The sequence below is a fragment of the Anomaloglossus baeobatrachus genome, chromosome 3 (genome assembly GCF_048569485.1).
Source record: "Anomaloglossus baeobatrachus isolate aAnoBae1 chromosome 3, aAnoBae1.hap1, whole genome shotgun sequence".
NCBI lineage: Eukaryota > Metazoa > Chordata > Amphibia > Anura > Aromobatidae > Anomaloglossus > Anomaloglossus baeobatrachus.
This window is the reverse complement of record NC_134355.1, coordinates 136,345,393-136,365,664: the sequence shown is the minus strand read 5'-3', so window position 1 is coordinate 136,365,664 and position 20,272 is coordinate 136,345,393. Positions and strand designations below refer to the sequence as shown.

At 46.1% G+C, this 20,272-nt stretch overlaps 1 long non-coding RNA gene across 2 annotated transcripts in view; it reads right to left on the bottom strand.

The window, feature by feature from the left end:
- The window catches only part of LOC142295072 (uncharacterized), an 82,984-nt gene that overhangs the window by 52,043 nt on the left and 10,669 nt on the right, over positions 1-20,272 (bottom strand). The window contains exon 1 of one of the 2 annotated variants that reach the window (XR_012751355.1): positions 2,015-2,057. The exons of the other annotated variant lie outside the window; for it this stretch is intronic. This is a non-coding gene — a long non-coding RNA (uncharacterized LOC142295072). Of the gene's footprint in view, positions 1-2,014; positions 2,058-20,272 lie in introns of those variants that run through there. 2 annotated transcript variants of the gene reach the window in all.

The following is a 20,272-nucleotide window of genomic DNA, read 5'->3' as shown; positions in this document are numbered from 1 at the left end:
TAATAAGTCCATATTTATCCTGTGCTTTATGTTGAGTGCTTACATCGGGGTTTACATCTACATCTTCAAAATACGTGATTCAAGTGAAAACCGCGATGGATCCATTCCCTAGTGAGGCAGCAGAGTTACTCCGGATTCTGTTTGGTCTCTGTTTAGCAGTGTCTATCTTTTCAAAGGTGAACAAAACTGTTGATGATTGCACTTTTATGCACACCTAAAAAAGAGGTGTAAAAAGATGGACTTTGCCTGTACCACAGGTCAAAAGGGTGTTCAAAGTGACTTCTTCTGTTTCATTACAGTGAATATTCCATTGAGAATTTTGTCAGAATCACGTCTTTCAGAGATTTAGGGTATGTACCCACAATCTGCACATGCTGTGTTCTGGACGCAGCGCGTCTTCCCCTGCGGAGACGCAAGTGTTTTCTGCAGGATACCGCAGTTGCCTGTGCCAATGGTCAGATTTTGGGGCACCGTAGAATTTTACTCTGCTTTCTCAGCTGATGACATTCGCGTCTAAGCAAGCAGAAATTGACATGCAGCTAGGGAAGATGCACCGCATGTCAGTTTACGCTGAGGAGAAAAGAAGCACATTGGGCATGAGATTTCTCCATTCACTCTGCTTGTACTGTACAATGCAGTGGTTTGGACGCAGCAAAAATACACTGCATCCAAAATGCTGCCATTCTAGATTGTGAGCACGTACCCTTACACATAATCCCTGGGGTAAGCGCTCAGTGTAGCGCACAGGATAAATATGAGCAACGCCATAATGAGATCTTTTAGAGGCAGAATGAACAAATCAACAGCAGTTGAAGAATTGGCTTTATTCATTTATTTTTTACACCACTCACCTTGTGGTATAACTTATTAGGCGGCTTTATTCCTTAGGTCAGTACGATTACAGCTATACCAGATTTGTATAATTTTCTTAGGTTTGGCTACTATCACACTAAAACCACTTTTTTTTCCACAAAGTAAAGGTATTTTGCATCACTGAATTTTGAAGGTTAGTTGGAGTTTTTATTGCGACCAATTTGGGCCACATAATATTTTTTTTATCACTTTTTGATCCACTTTTGTGAGTTATAATCAAGAAGAAACAGCAATTCAGGGATTGTTTTTCTTTTTTTAACGCCTCTGTAGGAGCTAACATGCTAGTGAATGTGCAGAGTCAGAAGCATGGTCGCTCTCACCTTTCGGCTGCCACCATTGGTTTTCTTCTCAGTGTGCATGACCAGAAGTGCCTGGGCTTTCGGTCATGCACACTACACCAGTTTGAAGTTGAAACGCGTACACTTGGCTTTATAGTACGTATAACTGGAACTTGGGGGATTTGTGATTATACATACAAAGCCGAAAACCAGCAGTGGCAGGTAAGAGTGACCATGCCTCTGATATTGTGCATTCATTAGCATGTTAGCACGCCCACAGGGGTGTGCTTACATGCTAAAGGGGCTGACTAGCCAAGGGAAATAACAACCTTGGGACTAGTCCCTGTGATCATTAGCATACAATAAAGGATCTTTGGAAATACTTTTTTTAAAGATCTGTTTATGTATGCTACGAGATATAGGGACAGTTAAGCAGGAATTAGGAATATGCACCCAGATCCCAGAGTTTTAAATGAGCTCTTCCAGCAAATCTCTACTAAATGGAGATTGCTTTTCTTTCATGTGCATTATGTATCCTCTGAATTAGCAGACACAGCGTAGTTACATTAGCCTCATGTATTAGTCTTGTATAGTGAGGTCTAACAAACAATAACAGTTACATTAAGTCCCACATAGATCCAACACCAAACAAAGCAGTTACACAAACAAATAATAGCCCATTGTCATGACTAAACACAATAACACAACTGATATTAAACTATTTTATCATAAAAAGCCCACGAGGGATCCGTGACCTAACAAAACACATTTTATTACAAATCAAAGGTGATTTCTCTACCAATATTGGAAATATCACAAGTGTCAAAGCAAAAACTAATAACGCATGGGACAAAAAATCTCACCTCTTTCAATGTCAAATTACATGCACCTCTCTGATTGTAAGCATGACGGAATTGGAAAGCACTAAATCAAACTTAGTGGAGAAAAACGTTTTGCTTTTCTATAGATCACGGAGTTTGCCATTGAGTAAAATGGATTAGTGGTGTCAGCTCAGCCTCTAGTGGTGCTTTGTCTAAATCTCAAGCTTCTGACAATTCATATGATTGCATTCCATCATTTTCCTTTACGGACAGCATTAGGAATAAATATATCTGGAGGACAAATGCGGCTAGTTTGCAGTTGTAAATAAGGCATTGAGAATGAGATCCAAGCCTCTAATAAACATAAAGCTTCCAGGCAGGATTCCATATAAGCCGTCTTGATCCAGCTGGATAAGGAAAGGTAAGTAGAGACCCTTTCAATTTTCACACCTATCCAAACATATCGGACACATTTCATTCTGGGATAAACAAAAGAGCACAGCCAAGAATCAATGAAAAAAAATGCATTTCATCTTGGTTTAGATTTAGGAAGAAAATGGCTTCTATTCTTGATGTGTCATGATAAACTTTGGCAAGACTACTAGTAACAATAACAATGTAATCTGCCGTAATCTAGCCTTAATATTGCATAATATTAGAATTATATTTAATGCTGTATATTATATAACTACTATAAAATGAAATTAAAAAAATAGTTATTTATCAACGTATTATATTTTAGTTTCATGCAATAAGTTAAGAATAATTTCTTCTGCAAATGAAAATTTGAACATTAAATTATATAAAGGAAAATGCTGAGATGTGTCTTCTAGACAGGACAGAAATTACATTATTATTAAGAAACTAGGTAAGAAATTACTATCAATAGAAACCCCAATAACTACCTCTGGTATTAAAGGGGTTATCCGGCTTCTTTGACTTTTTTTTTTTATTTCCCTATTGGGCTACATTGGGGCAGGTAAGTAGATAGAGACCACTTACCTGCCCTGCTGTCAGCCCCTCTCCCCCGGCTCAGAGCGGTCATGTGACCAATCCTGCCGCGATTTTGCTGCTTCCGGTCTTTGCACGTCTACATGGGCAGGGCCATGTTGACATGCAAATGTGGAGCAGCATGTCACCTCCCTGCTGGGTGTCTACAGTGCGAGGAGTCACCGCCCCCTTCCCTGCACCCTCCCACACATTCCCCCGCACCTCCAGTAACCTCCCCCTGCACTGCTGTGGGGGTCCGTGACCTGGGGGCGGGGCCTGGCGGCAGCTGCCGTGGTGTCAGCTCCAGCACCGGGCCCCCTGCCCAGGATCGCACATTCAAATGTACCGGCATCACAGATCACCGATGCCGGTACATTTGAAAGTGCTGATGAGAAGCAGCGCAGCGCTGCTTCTCATCACTGTCCCTCCGGCTGTCTGTGCAATCTGCAGCACAGCGGTGACGTCACTACTGTGCTGAACAGAGCACAGACAGCGCACGAACGACGCAGGAGGAGTGCAGGAGCGGCGGGGACCGAGGACAGGTGAGTATGTACTCCACATGTGTTCCCTATGGGGATGGGGATGGGGGGGCTGGCAGAGCCATATGTGTGCGTGTGCAGAGCCATGTGTGTGCGTTTACGGTGCAGAGCTATGTGTGTGCGTGTACGGTGCAGAGCCATGTGTGTGCGTGTACGGTGCAGAGCCATGTGTGTGCGTTTACGGTGCAGAGCCATGTGTGTGCGTGTACGGTGCAGAGCCATGTGTGTGCGTGTGCGGTGCAGAGTCATGTGTGTGCGTGTACGGTGCAGAGCCATGTGTGTGCGTGTACGGGGCAGAGCCATGTGTGTGCGTGTGCGGTGCAGAGTCATGTGTGTGCGTGTACGGTGCAGAGCCATATGTGTGCGTGTGCAGAGCCATGTGTGTGCGTTTACGGTGCAGAGCCATGTGTGTGCGTGTACGGTGCAGAGCCATGTGTGTACGGTGCAGAGCCATGTGTGTGCGGTACAGAGCCATATGTGTGCGGTACAGAGCCATATGTGTGCGTGTGCAGAGCCATGTGTGTGCGTTTACGGTGCAGAGCCATGTGTGTGCGTTTACGGTGCAGAGCCATGTGTGTGCGTTTACGGTGCAGAGCCATGTGTGTGCGTGTACGGTGCAGAGCCATGTGTGTGCGTGTACGGTGCAGAGCCATGTGTGTGCGTGTACGGTGCAGAGCCATGTGTGTGCGTGTACGGTGCAGAGCCATGTGTGTGCGTGTACGGTGCAGAGTCCGATGTGGGGCTGTTATTTGCAATGCTGTAGTGATACCAGGTCAGGTGCTGGGGAAGAATATACTGACAGGGAATGTGTGCAGGGGGCGGGCAGAGGGTGCGGCTGGACACTGGGGTGGGGCTGGACACTGAGGCTGGGCGGTGACAGCTGTGACTGGGAGGTTTTGCACAGGAAGTGGTCAGTTTGCTAGAGCTGAATGTAAACAAGAAGCTGCAGAGAATAAAGGTATAATTCAAGAGGAACAAAAGTTAGAAAACAAAAAATAACAATGTAGGTGTGATTTATATGACAATACAGCACAGATAAACTCAAACATTTTTGTTAAGCTAATGTCGGACAACCCCTTTAACTTTTAATTTATTGTATGTACCTCTATAATCTAAGAGAAGCATATGTTGCCATTAGCCCCCATTCTTTGCATCCTGAGGCTCTGAACTAGGCATCAAAGTGTATCAGTTTTGCCCAAAGTCTTCCTTTCTATAATAATCTTTGTTTCTTTATTCATATAGCACCAATATATTCCACAGTGCATTACAATGTCAGAGGTTCATATACAAACAAACATAAGTAAAGGCCACGTCACACTAAGCAACATCGCTAGCAACATCGCTGCTGAGGCACAACTTGCTAGTGATGTTGCTGTGTATGACATCCAGCAACAACCCGGCCCCTGCTGTGAGGTCGTTGGTTGTTGCTGAATGTCCTGGACCATTTTTTAGTTGTTGCTCTCCCGCTGTGAAGCACCCATCGCTGTGTGTGACAGCGAGAGAGCAACAACTGAATGTGCAGTGAGCAGGGAGCCGGCTTCTGCGGACGCTGGTAACCAATGTAAACATCGGGTAACCAAGAAGCCCTTTACTTGGTTACCTGATATTTACCTTCGTTACCAGCGTCCGCCGCTCTCACGCTTTCAGTGTCGGCTTCCTGCTCCCTGCACACATAGCCAGACTACACATCGGGTAATTAACCCGATGTGTACTCTGGCTAGGAGTGCAGGGAGCCAGCGCTAAGCGGTGTGCGCTGGTAACCAAGGTAAATATCGGGTTGGTTACCTGATATTTACCTTAGTTACCAAGCGCAGCATCACTTCCACGCGTCGCTGCTGGCTGGGGGCTAGTCACTGGTTGCTGGTGAGATCTGCCTGTGCGACAGCTCACCAGCAACCCGTGTCTCCACGCTCTAGCGATCCCTGCCAGGTCTGGTTGCAGGTGGGATCGCTGGAGCGTCGCTTAGTGTGACGGTACCTTAACAGTTATAGAAGATACAATAATTAAAGCAAAAATAAAGATAACCCTGCTCGTAAGAGCTTACAATCTACAAGGGGGTGAGGTGGGAGTGACAAGGTTCAAGTGCTTATTTACAACAATGGTCCAGCCCATATCCAAAAAATGGGGGATAGATAAAGGCTGCATGGGCCAGTCATCAGCCAGTCTTTGTAATGCTTTGAGTACAGTGGAGTTTGAGATTAGGGAGGGTGAATGGCCAACCTAAAAAGGTGTGATTTAAGGAGCGTCTGAAGTTGTGCAAGTTATGGATTGTTCTAGTTTCTTAGGGTAGAGCATTCCAGAGGATTTGTGCAGCTGGGGAGAAGTCTTGGAGCTGGGAGTGGGTGATTGGGATTAGATTGGATGTTAGTAGAAAGTTGTTTGTGGAGCATAGAGAATGGGTAGGGGGTGATAGACAGAGATGAGGTCGGAGAGGTTTGGTTTGAACAGAAGACATTTTGTTCCCCAAAGGGATGGAGAGAGAGCCGTAAAATAATGAGTGTCCTCAAAGCTGAGAAATACATGCAAATACTTATCCACCAAACAATATTATCAGATAGATTTCTGAGTGGCAGCACAAAATCCCAAATATACAGGTCATGTCATTAAGAATTATTTTCAGTGTAAAAAACAAGGAATCCTGCTAGTGATGATATGCCCTCACAGAGCCCTGATCTTAATGTGATGCCCTGGACCCCAGGGGTCACAGGTAACAACACCCAGCACACCACACACACACCCCCATCCTTTGTGAGGACACACCCGTCACCCAAAAGGGAGACTTGATGCCTCTCTCAGGGCCAGTAGGGCACACCAGTTGGGCGGAGTCAGGCAGAAAGGCACGCCCACCGAGGAGACTACTGTCCTGAGGCAGGAAAATACAAACAGTCGAGTTTGGAGATTGAGTTGTAGAGTGACAGTGACAGGAGGTGTAGAGGAGTAGAGCTGTCAGGGATCCGGGTTGGAGCCTGGGATCCCAGTAACGTCAGGCAGGCAGACGATGGTGGCCACTTGCAGGAGTACCGGTACAGCAACCGGCAGAACCGTAGGGACCGGGCCAGGGTTGGAGCCCGCCGGCCCTGAACCGGGGAGTCAACCGTTTACCGGAGCACCAGAAACCAGGTACTCAGACCCCGTCCTAGCTTGGAAGCCACTGAGTGTAGGCAAATTAACTGATTGCAGTCTGGACCTCACGGGTTCATCGTCACCCAAAGTCCCGAAAGAAGGCAAAAGCCCACCGATACCGGGTGAGAGCCACCGCCATGGGCCAAACACCCAACGAGCCAGTGCCTGCGGGCAACCGAGGGCTCTTCCGGCAGCTCAACGCCAGGGAGCGGGCTACCACTGTCCAGGCAGGGGAGCCAACAGTCAAAACAAGAGGTGCACGGGAAAGGGGCCACCATCAGCCTCACAAGGGACACAAGCAGCCGGCTGCGGGACCCGGCCATACCCGAACTTTGGTTTACCAGTGACTCTGAGTGTGAATTAATAGTGAGTACACCAGTGCCATCCGGGCACGACACTGCACCGCAGCACGGCACCCTGCACCCCGACATCATCGTCGCCGGTCCCATGGGGGCCCAGGACACACCGCCCCTACCCACGGAGGGGCTAACATCCAGGCTGCGCCTTCAACACCGATCCCGGGAGCCCCCTTCACTCCAGCCGCAGCGGTGGTGCACTCCGTCACCACGACCCGTGGGTGGCGTCACGACCCGTCCAACGACAACGCGGCCCCCGGCTGCGAACTTCGTCCCACACCACCACCCCACTGCCTCCCTTTAAAAGAGCGACGTGGCCCCCGGTCCGGAGGCACTTGAGCCACCGATAACTTGAACCCGGACATCGAGCGACTCGGCCCGGTGAGGGAGTAGCCGAGACCCTCTCAGGGCGGTACATCAACATCATAGAGACTGTCTGAGATCACAAGTAGAGACAGATGGATTTGTGCTACATCCACAAAAGATTTTTGGGTTAGTTTTCCAAGATGTTTAGAGCAACCTCCCTTTGGCGACCCTACCAATACTATGTACAGATATTGATTTGATTTAGATGTCTCTGTTGTTTATTTACTTTGCATTTTGTTAAAGAGGACCTGAGCATGTTATACTGTCCCATGATGAAACTGAGGCTGCAGAGCTGAGTAAAATGCAGTTTTTCTTCTTAATTCCTCCTTTCCATTGCAGAGGTATTAGCTTGTAAATTTTAAATCAGAATTTATGCTATAATTCAAATTGGTGTTACATAGCGTTTTCTCTATGGGTGTGGTCTTCTTCCCCTGCATGAAGTTGACCAATTATAAAAAGGCAGTGTCATACATAGGAGAAAATAACACACCCTACTCTCCTCACTGATCTCTGCAGCTACTGTGCAGAGATACAGCAGAGATGAGTTATGTATCATTGGAAACCCTACCAGATTTCCTCTCATGGCAGCCAGTGTGGGGGAGGGGTGAGAGCTGATAACACTGTGAGATGAGATCTGGAATGTTTTGTAATGATACAAAATTTAGCTATGTACTGTTACAAACACTTTGAGATCTCATTTCAGTGCAATCAGCTCTAATCCTTCCCACAAAGTTGGTTGTAGGAAAAATTTGCTTCTTTATAACCAGGGGGAGGATAATTTTGGAATGAGAAGCACAGAGAAAAAAATAAAAACTTCCCAAATCAGTGAAACACATTGATGTAGGTACCCATTTTTAATTTAAAAATCCAGTGAGAGGTGATTTTTAGCAATGCATGCAGTTAGTATCATAAAATCTGGTGACAGCTCCACTTTACTACATTACTTTGTGCTAGTTTCTATAAATTCCCCACAATGTACTTAATTTTAATGTAGTATGTTATGACATTTTTTCAAGATTCTGATATACACATGAAGTTTTCATAATCTATCACCAATTAGTTTATCAATTATATTATTTTTACAATAATTCAAAAATATCCAATGCGCTAAAATAATGTAAGGGGATAGTATAATACCTGTATAGCTGAGGGTATCCAACTCCAAGTAACTTTATTTAAATGTCAGACCAATTTCCTTCACATTAAGGGATAAGTATTCAGAAAGATACATGAGACTATGGGAAATGTTAATATAGTCTACAATCTTTGATGCAGAAGTGTCAGCTTATCTTATTTCCATCTTGTAAATTTTCACTTTTTACCCTCTTCAACTTTCCTGTGTCTCTTTTATCGTACATTAATCCTGTCAATCACTGTCACAATGTATAGCTAGCAGTGAGAAATAATACATACGACTGGCCTCATTTGCTAAAAAGCAGATAGGAGGATGTTGGAGCTATGAAAAAGCTTTTTCTTAAATTAAAGGGTTTAGCTGTGAATAAAGGAGGACAGTTTTGGTAGTCTTCCAAGGAATAGCAAAAACACATGTTAGAAGCCAAGCTAAAAGGAGAGCAATGGTCAGTGACCTTTAAGCTGATTTAATACTGTCAGTTACTGCCTGTTCATTCAATGTGCGCCAGTGTCTATAGCTGAGCATATAATGAGCCAAAAAGATGAACTATATATCACTCACGTGTACCTTTATTATTTTATAGTTATTATTTCTTGTTAGTTACATAGCACTGAAGTAATCTATAGCATTGTACACAGGATCTATTCATTAAAAGAAGCCTGTCAAATCCTACATAAATGTTTAAAAAAAGTCTTATTAACCTCGCTTTACCTATGCTAATTAGAGCCTTGACTAGTCGCAGAGGCATTAGTTCCTGATAAAAAATTTATTTGAGCCAGTGTCACCGCCGGGTGCTAGAAATCTTGCGTCTTTTGAACGTCCGATCATGCGGGACTGCACTTAATGAAGCCAGGAAGCATCTACCCTGCTTCTTAGGTTGTCACACTAAGTACTAGGAAGTACTAAGTGAACGGTGAAAGGGAAGGGAAAACTTGTGTCTAGAGAAGGGGCAGAGGGTGACCTCTGACCAAGCCTATCACTGGGCCTTGGCTTCCCTCACCATCCTAGATAGGTTCCTAACCTATGTGCCGAGCCTGATACCTGGCCCTGGCTGACCCTGAAGTAGGCCCTAGATAGGGAGTGGATGGGATGAGCACTTAGTCAACCCCACTAACCTTTAAAGAAGGCAAAGGGATAACAAACAGGGAGAAAGAAAAGAAATAACTTAGCTACAGATGACTCATGGAGATGAACTGCAACAACAAAGTTTCTCCAGATGTATACAAGCCAACTGCTTGCACTGAAGACTGTTGAGGGTATTAGACCTATCATCAGCACAAAGTAAGGAGAATTGAGGGTACATAAAGACCCCAAGGGAATTTCTGATGCAAAACAGCTGTAAGGGTGAAAAACTCTACAGGATTCTAAAGGGAAATGGATGAAAACCAAGCAGAGGAGATACATAGGATACCAAATACACCAAGCAGGAATAATAGGTGGTCAGGAAATAGTTTGCATAGCCAAACACTGTGACTTTCTATACGTAGACACCCCAGGGCTGTCTGTTACCCATGACACACCTGTGACAGAGGTGCACTTACATGGCTGAAGTAAGTCACATGCATGTGCGAGATTTCAATTAGCGGCAGTGATGCTGGCTTGTGGAAATCATGTTATCATACCCATAGGTGTGTGGTAACATTACAAGAGGGCCAACTAGCCTGGGGAAACAACATCCTTGCAACTAGTCAAGACCCTATTTAGCATAGGGAAAGCAATGTTTCTAAGTAGTTTTTTTAAACATTCATATTAGTGAATAGCATTATACAGGGCTTGTTAGGGAGGGAATTTGGGCATATAGCTATGACTGCTGCTGGGTTGGAGGGCATGGGGGACCTGACAAGTTCCCTTTAATTTCATTCCCCCACAAGCCCTTCCCTCTTTTTTATTTATCATTTCTAGGGGAAGTGGAGTTTGGCTTACCTTTCTCATTATTTGCAGCCAGTTTGGGTCAAATTCTTCAAAATGATCACACAAGGTTTGATAAATTGGCACAAATTCAAAGATGCTTTTTTTGAGGGGGAGGATGCTTTTACTTTTTTGTGCACCTTTTTAGGCCTCTTTCACACGTACGTGCCTCCGGTACGTGTATGGTCCATTTCCTCACACGTACACACGTAGACCTATGTCTTGCTATGGTGTCGGACACACGTATGTATTTTTGCACGGAACGTGTGTCCGTTCCGTACATACATGTGTCCTTCTGTTTCTCACGCCGATATGTCCGTTTTATCTTTGGCATCACGGGTGTCACACGGAACGCAATCCGGTCACACGTGACACACACGGACCCCACGGATGTGTTCCGTGTGACACACACTGGAGAAAAGCCATGTGTCTGTGAGAAAAAAACAAAACATTACCTTCTCCAGCCCTCCTGTCTCTGCCGCTGCTGTCACTTGCTGCTGACCGCCGCTCATTATGCTAATTGAATATTCACTTCACTGCGGCCGGAAGCAGCAGCAGCTGGGAGTCGGCAGGACCGGAGACCGAAGTTCAGCACCACGGACAGCAAAGCCAGAGACAGGTGAGTAGAAAGTTCCCGTTCTCCATGTGTTATCACAGATAACACACGGAGAACACACAAAGGCCATGCACACAGCACACCGAGGGGAATACGCACCTCTGACACGTCCGTGAAACACGTGCGTGATTTTCACAGACATGTAAAAAAGGCCTTAGGGTAATAAAAAAGCCACAATCCCTTCAATATGCCTTAACATTTTTCACGTTAGTCTTCAACTGTAGAAAAACAAAATACAGATTTTTTTCTTTTACTGGAATAGGTAACTGGAGTACAATCGCATAATAAATAACAGTAACAGTCTTAGAAAACGGAGGTTAACTAGAAAAGCTGCAAATTAAATAACAAATAAGGTGGAAATTGAAAGAAAAGTTTCTAAAAGAAATATCTTTTCTGAAAAGAAAAAAGTTCACATTCACTAATGAATCAGTTTGTAAATGCCATAACATGCAATGTGGGAAGGGGTTGTCCTGTTGTGACAAACCCAATACACTGTCCTTGTGCCTACAACGCTGATTTGGAACAGACAGGCAGTCACAAAGTTGGTTCTGCAGCTAACGAAAATGTGATGTTGAGCCCTTATTATGTCAGATTTGGGCACATTTTGAGGCTTCTATTGCAAATTAGGAGAGTTTTGATGGAACGAATAATGCTGCATGTAGTGCCATTTTTCCCATCATAATGATGGACACACTGATAATACACAATAGTTTTCAGGAGTTAATAGGGTCTCTTGTTCTCGAGTGGTATCTAATGTATGAAGGATCAGGCCCTGTGACATGCTTTTTAAGTTTCCATTAAAAATGGAAATCACAAGGGATATTGGAAAAGAGCTATACTGTATAATGATTAGAGATGAGCGAACCGGTCGCGGTTCGGCTCGAGGTTGGTTCGCCGAACGGACCTCCCGTTCGAGTTCGGTTCGTCGAACGTTCGACGAACCGAACTCGAACTGCATAGGAAACAATGGCAGGCAATCACAAACACAGAAAAACACCTAGAAAACACCCTCAAAGGTGTCCTAAAGGTGACAAACAACTCAAACACATTGGAAAGTGACAAGGACATATACTCATGCGAAAACAAAACAGCTGGACAAGGAAAAAGAGGAGGACACACAGATATAGGCATGGCACGCCCTTCTAAAATCATGTAAAACACCGCAAGGTGACTCCAAGCGGAGTCTCCCTTTTTTCCAAAAATTGGGCCACACACACACCCACCCCTTCAGTGGTAGCACTTGTGCCCCAGTTGCACACTTCACAGCTAGATTTGCATCAAGCACATTCAAAAATACGCCATAATTAACCGTCCCCAGGATGACACCAGGGTAGGTAGCTAAGTCTTTCCTGATCCCAGCTCTGTGCAGCTTGGATCATTTATAAAAAACACAGCAATCAAGGGTTACTCCAAGCGGAGTCTCCCTTTTTTCCAAAAATTGGGCCCCACACACACCCACCCCTTCAGTGGCAGCAGTTGTGCCCTAGTTGTACACTTCACAGCTACATTTGCATCAAGCACATTCAAAAATACGCCATTCTTATCCGTCCCCAGGATGACACCGGGGTAGGTAGCAAAGTCTTTCCTGATCCCAGCTCTGTTCATCTTGGCTTCTTTTAAAAACAATGTAAGCAAGGGTTACTCCAAGCGGAGTCTCCCTTTTTTCCAAAAATTGGGCCCCACACACACCCACCCCTTCAGTGGCAGCAGTTGTGCCCTAGTTGTACACTTCACAGCTAGATTTGCATCAAGCACATTCAAAAATACGTCATTCTTATCCGTCCCCAGGATGACACCGGGGTAGGTAGCAAAGTCTTTCCTGATCCCAGCTGTGTTCATCTTGGCTTCTTTTAAAAACACATCAAGCAAGGGTTACTCCAAGCGGAGTCTCCCTTTTTTCCAAAAATTGGGCCCCACACACACCCACCCCTTCAGTGGCAGCAGTTGTGCCCTAGTTGTACACTTCACAGCTACATTTGCATCAAGCACATTCAAAAATACGCCATTCTTATCCATCCCCAGGATGACACCGGGGTAGGTAGCAAAGTCTTTGCTGACCCATGACTTGTTCATCTTGGCTTCTTTTAAAAACAATGTAAGCAAGGGTTACTCCAAGCGGAGTCTCCCTTTTTTTCCAAAAATTGGGCCCCACACACCCACCCATTCAGTGGCAGCAGTTGTGCCCCAGTTGTACACTTCACAGCTAGATTTGCATCAAGCACATTCAAAAATACGTCATTCTTATCCGTCCCCAGGATGACACCGGGGTAGGTAGCAAAGTCTTTCCTGATCCCAGCTCTGTTCATCTTGGCTTCTTTTAAAAACACATCAAGCAAGGGTTACTCCAAGCGGAGTCTCCCTTTTTTCCAAAAATTGGGCCCCACACACACCCACCCCTTCAGTGGCAGCAGTTGTGCCCTAGTTGTACACTTCACAGCTACATTTGCATCAAGCACATTCAAAAATACGCCATTCTTATCCATCCCCAGGATGACACCGGGGTAGGTAGCAAAGTCTTTGCTGACCCATGACTTGTTCATCTTGGCTTCTTTTAAAAACAATGTAAGCAAGGGTTACTCCAAGCGGAGTCTCCCTTTTTTTCCAAAAATTGGGCCCCACACACCCACCCATTCAGTGGCAGCAGTTGTGCCCCAGTTGTACACTTCACAGCTAGATTTGCATCAAGCACATTCAAAAATACGCCATAATTAACCGTCCCCAGGATGACACCAGGGTAGGTAGCAAAGTCTTTCCTGATCCCAGCTCTGTTCATCTTGGCTTCTTTTAAAAACAATGTAAGCAAGGGTTACTCCAAGCGGAGTCTCCCTTTTTTTCCAAAAATTGGGCCCCACACACCCACCCATTCAGTGGCAGCACTTGTGCCCTAGTTGCAAACAGGATGTTTTGATTTGCATCAAGCACATTCCAAATCAACAAGCATTTACTCTCCCCAGGATGACACAGGGGTAGTAAATTCCTTCTTGATCCATGACTTGTTCATTTTGATGAACGTCAGTCTGTCCACATTGTCACTGGACAGACGCGTGCGCTTATCTGTCAGCACACACCCAGCAGCACTGAATACACGTTCAGAGACAACGCTGGCAGCTGGACACGACAAAATCTCCAAGGCGTAAGTTGCGAGCTCTGGCCATTTTTCTAGGTTTGAAGCCCAAAAGGAGCAAGGCTCCAGTTGCACAGTCATGGCATCGATGTTCATTTGGAGATACTCCTGTATCATCCTCTCCAGCCGTTGACTATGTGTCAGACTTGTTGTCTCTGGTGGCCTTGCAAAAGAGGGTCTAAAAAAATTATGAAAAGATTCCATAAAATTGCTGTTACCGGCACCAGATACGGTCCTACTGGTACGGGTAGACTGTTGAAGATGACGAGACCGTCCCATGTTTGTCAAGTTACAACTGGGAGATTCACTCCCTGCACCTGCACGGTTGTTTGGTGGAAAAGCCGAGCTAAGATCTAGTAACAGCTTCTGCTGATACTCCTGCATACGTGCGTCCCTTTCTATGGCTGGAATTATGTCACAAAATTTGGACTTGTACCGGGGATCTAATAGTGTGGCAATCCAGTAGTCATCATCACTTCTAATTTTGACAATACGACTGTCATGTTGGAGGTAGTGCAACAAAAAGGCACTCATGTGTCTTGCGCAGCCATGCGGACCAAGTCCACGCTGTGTTTGTGGCATAGAGGTGCTACCCGTTCTTTCTTCCTCTGACATCTGACCCCAACCTCTTTCAACTGAAATTTGACCAAGGTCTCCCTCATCCGCTGAGTCTTCCATGTCCATGGACAGTTCGTCCTCCATTTCTTCATGTTCTCCTGCACCTTGCTCAACATTTCGCCTGCTACTATGCGCCCTTGTCGATCCCTGTCCCCCTTGGTCCCATGCCTGCTGCGTTGGTGATGATGAACGTCTGGACCTTGGTGATGTTGTTGTCCCTTGCGCATATGAATCCTCCTGTAGTTCCTCCCCTTCATGTTGTCCCACCCCCTGACTCCGAATAGTGTTTAGCGTGTGCTCCAGCATGTAAATGACTGGAATCGTCATGCTGATAATGGCATTGTCAGCGCTAAACATATTCGTCGCCATGTCGAAACTGTGCAGAAGGGTGCATAGGTCCTTGATCTGAGACCACTCCATCAGGGTGATCTGCCCCACCTCTGCATCTCGTTGGCCCAGGCTATACGTCATGACGTATTGCACCAGGGCTCTGCGGTGCTGCCACAGTCGCTGTAACATGTGGAGAGTTGAATTCCAGCGTGTCGCCACATCGCATTTCAGGCGATGAACCGGCAGGCCGAAAGACTTCTGGAGCGATGCAAGTCGCTCAGCTGCGGCGCTTGAACGGCGGAAGTGAGCAGACAGTTTTCGTGCCCTGTTCAGAAGGCCATCTAGGCCGGGATAGTGTGTTAAAAATTGCTGCACGACAAGGTTCAACACGTGAGCCATACAAGGTACGTGTGTCACCTTGCCCAGGCGAAGGGCCGCACCCAGGTTTGCAGCATTGTCGCACACGGCCTTACCAGGCTGCAGGTTGAGTGGAGACAACCATTTATTAAACTCGGACCGCAGAGCTGACCACAACTCCTCAGCTGTGTGACTCTTATTACCAAGACATGTCAAGCTAAAGACCGCCTGATGCCGTTGCGCTCTGCTGCCAGCATAGTAATGAGGGGTGCGTGATTCCTTCTGCGCAGTGAGAACGCTGGTGGCCTGACCAGGCAGGCTTGGGGCGGAGGTGGAGGACCCAGATGAGGTGGAGGATGCAGAAGCAGTGGCGGAACGTGGACAGACAGAGGATTGACACACAAGTCGTGGGGACGGCAAGACTTGTGCAGCAGACCCTTCACCATCTATCACCATAGTTACCCAGTGCCCAGTCAGCGACATGTAACGTCCCTGTCCATGCTTACTGGTCCAAGTATCGGTGGTGAAATGCACCCGTTCACACACAGAGTTTCTCAAGGAAGCGGTGATGTTGTGTGCGACATGCTGGTGTAGCGCGGGCACACCTTTCTTAGAGAAGTAGTGGCGACTAGGCATCTGGTACTGGGGCACAGCGACAGACATAAGGTCTCTAAAATCCTGTGTGTCCACTAGGCGGAAAGGCAGCATTTCGGTAGCCAACAGCTTACAGAGGGATAGAGTCAACCTCTTAGCTTTGTCATGGGTCGGAGGAAGTGGCCTTTTATTTGACCACATCTGAGGGACAGAGATCTGGCTGCTGTGTGTAGACGGTGTTGAGTAGGGTGTCCCTGGAAAAATGCAGGTTTGTGAGGAAAGTGCAGGCGGAGACATGATGTTGCCTTCATCCAACGTTGGTGCTATCGATGTCTGAGAGAGCTGTACACACTCACTTGTTTCCCCTTCCAAACCAACTGACGACCTTACAAGCAAACTGCCTGTTGCGGTTACAGTGGTGGAAGTTTTGCGTGGAAAAACAGGTGTGACAGCTGTCCCCACAGTCCTAGAAGATGAAGAGCGCGCGGATGCACTGGAAGGGGCGGGCGGTGGATGGTTCGCTCCGCTAGGCCGCATTGCAGCACGGTGAGCTTCCCACCGGGACTTATGATATTTAGTCATGTGACGATTCATGGAAGAAGTTGTCAAACTGCTGAGGTTTTGACCTCTGCTAACAGAATCATGACAAATGTTACATATCACATGAGTTGGGCGATCTTTTTCGATGTGAAAAAAGGACCAGGCTAGGCAAGGCTTAGAGGCCATGCGACCTGTTGATCCACCCCGAATAATGCTCATAGGCAGAGTGGTGGCTGAGGATGCAGTTGTAGACGTGCTACCAGTGCTCCGACTCTGTCCAGGAAGGCGCAAGGTAACTTCGTCGTCGGTTGCATCCTCCTCCACCGCCTCTGTTGACCTCCTCGAGTGCCTGACTGGGGGTTGACAGTAGGTGGGATCTAGAACGTCATCATCAATTGTTGTGTTTGCACTCCCCTCCCCCTCAGACCGAGCCTCTTCTTGCCCTGACCGAATATTTAAGTTGTCATCCCAATCGGGTATCTGTGTCTCATCTTCATCAGTATGTTCCTCATTGTCTATAACCACAGGTGTTACAGTTTGTGACAAAGGATCAACATTATGCTCAGAAACTTGGTCCTCACGGCCTGAATCAGAGTCACAAAGGTTCTGGGCATCACTGCAGACCATTTCCTGTTCTGTACTCACTGTAGCTTGGGAGCAGACCTCTGATTCCCAGGCTATAGTGTGACTGAACAGCTCTGCAGACTCAGCCATCTCAGTTCCACCATACTGTGCAGGGCTGATGGAGACTTCAGAGCTGGGAGAAATCAAGTGTGATTGGGATGACAACTCAGAGGACTGGTGTTTTTTGGATGCGGTACTTGAAGTGGCTGAGAGGGCACTTGTTGGACCACTTGAGATCCATTCAAGCATTTTCCTTTTTTGCCCATCATCTACCTTTGTTCCTCTTGTTCGTGTCCGTAAAAAAGGGAGCACATCGGATTGTCCACAATAAGTAGTAGACATCTTACTTTTGCTAGTAGATGGTCTATCTGCAGCAGATGATAATGGAGCTTTGCCACCTTCCCCACTGACAAAACCTTTTTTGCCTTTTCCACCACGCCTCTTCCCCTTTCCACCAGCATCTGTCATTTTGCCACTCATGTTGATTGCGACAAGATTGTGGACTGAAAATGTGGTAGTAAAAATTGAGAGGTGGTGAAGATTGCAGTGGTGGTCTAGCTTTATTAACAGCAGAATAATAAAGAATAAATATCCCTGACAATGTAACTTAGTTATAATTAGTTGGAGTGTGCAACGCAGGCAGACGTGCTGCAAATGTCTTGGCACTAGTGGGACTAAAGCAAAGTCCAATAGCCACGTATAGGATGCCACTAGGTACACTGAGTGTGTGCTAGTATAATGGCTTAGTTATAATTAGTTGGAGTGTGCAACGCAGGCAGATGCGCTCTGCAAATGTCTTGGCACTAGTGGGACTATAGCAAAGTCCAATAGCCACGTATAGGATGCCACTAGGTACACTGAGTGTGTGCTAGTATAATGGCTTAGTTATAATTAGTTGGAGTGTGCAACGCAGGCAGATGCGCTCTGCAAATGTCTTGGCACTAGTGGGACTATAGCAAAGTCCAATAGCCACGTATAGGATGCCACTAGGTACACTGAGTGTGTGCTAGTATAATGGCTTAGTTATAATTAGTTGGAGTGTGCAACGCAGGCAGATGCGCTCTGCAAATGTCTTGGCACTAGTGGGACTATAGCAAAGTCCAATAGCCACGTATAGGATGCCACTAGGTACACTAAGTGTTTGCTAGTATAATGGCTTAGTTATAATTAGTTGGAGTGTGCAACGCAGGCAGATGCGCTCTGCAAATGTCTTGGCACTAGTGGGACTATAGCAAAGTCCAATAGCCACGTATAGGATGCCACTAGGTACACTGAGTGTGTGCTAGTATAATGGCTTAGTTATAATTAGTTGGAGTGTGCAACGCAGGCAGATGCGCTCTGCAAATGTCTTGGCACTAGTGGGACTATAGCAAAGTCCAATAGCCACGTATAGGATGCCACTAGGTACACTGAGTGTGTGCTAGTATAATGGCTTAGTTATAATTAGTTGGAGTGTGCAACGCAGGCAGATGCGCTCTGCAAATGTCTTGGCACTAGTGGGACTATAGCAAAGTCCAATAGCCACGTATAGGATGCCACTAGGTACACTGAGTGTGTGCTAGTATAATGGCTTAGTTATAATTAGTTGGAGTGTGCAACGCAGGCAGATGCGCTCTGCAAATGTCTTGGCACTAGTGGGACTATAGCAAAGTCCAATAGCCACGTATAGGATGCCACTAGGTACACTGAGTGTGTGCTAGTATAATGGCTTAGTTATAATTAGTTGGAGTGTGCAACGCAGGCAGATGCGCTCTGCAAATGTCTTGGCACTAGTGGGACTATAGCAAAGTCCAATAGCCACGTATAGGATGCCACTAGGTACACTAAGTGTTTGCTAGTATAATGGCTTAGTTATAATTAGTTGGAGTGTGCAACGCAGGCAGATGCGCTCTGCAAATGTCTTGGCACTAGTGGGACTATAGCAAAGTCCAATAGCCACGTATAGGATGCCACTAGGTACACTGAGTGTGTGCTAGTATAATGGCTTAGTTATAATTAGTTGGAGTGTGCAACGCAGGCAGATGCGCTCTGCAAATGTCTTGGCACTAGTGGGACTATAGCAAAGTCCAATAGCCACGTATAGGATGCCACTAGGTACACTGAGTGTGTGCTAGTATAATGGCTTAGTTATAATTAGTTGGAGTGTGCAACGCAGGCAGATGCGCTCTGCAAATGTCTTGGCACTAGTGGGACTATAGCAAAGTCCAATAGCCACGTATAGGATGCCACTAGGTACACTGAGTGTGTGCTAGTATAATGGCTTAGTTATAATTAGTTGGAGTGTGCAACGCAGGCAGATGCGTTCTGCAAATGTCTTGGCACTAGTGGGACTAAAGCAAAGTCCAATAGCCACGTATAGGATGCCACTAGGTACACTAAGTGTTTGCTAGTATAATGGCTTAGTTATAATTAGTTGGAGTGTGCAACGCAGGCAGATGCGCTCTGCAAATGTCTTGGCACTAGTGGGACTATAGCAAAGTCCAATAGCCACGTATAGGATGCCACTAGGTACACTGAGTGTTTGCTAGTATAATGGCTTAGTTATAATTAGTTGGAGTGTGCAACGCAGGCAGATGCGCTCTGCAAATGTCTTGGCACTAGTGGGACTATAGCAAAGTCCAATAGCCACGTATAGGATGCCACTAGGTACACTGAGTGTTTGATAGTATAATGGCTTAGTTATAATTAGTTGGAGTGTGCAACGCAGGCAGATGCGCTCTGCAAATGTCTTGGCACTAGTGGGACTATAGCAAAGTCCAATAGCCACGTATAGGATGCCACTAGGTACACTGAGTGTTTGCTAGTATAATGGCTTAGTTATAATTAGTTGTAGTGTGCAATGCAGGCAGACGTGCTCTGCAAATGTCTTTGCACTAGTGGGACTATAGCAAAGTCCAATAGCCACAGATAGGATGCCACTAGGTACACTGAGTGTTTGCTAGTATAATGGCTTAGTTATGAGTTGGAGTGTGCAGAGGACAAGAGGGTACAGTGGCAGGATTGTGGTGCTCTGGGTAGAGGAATGGAAGCCTGCCTTTCTATTCCCTCCTAATGGTGAAATGCAGGGAGGAAATCCCTGACCT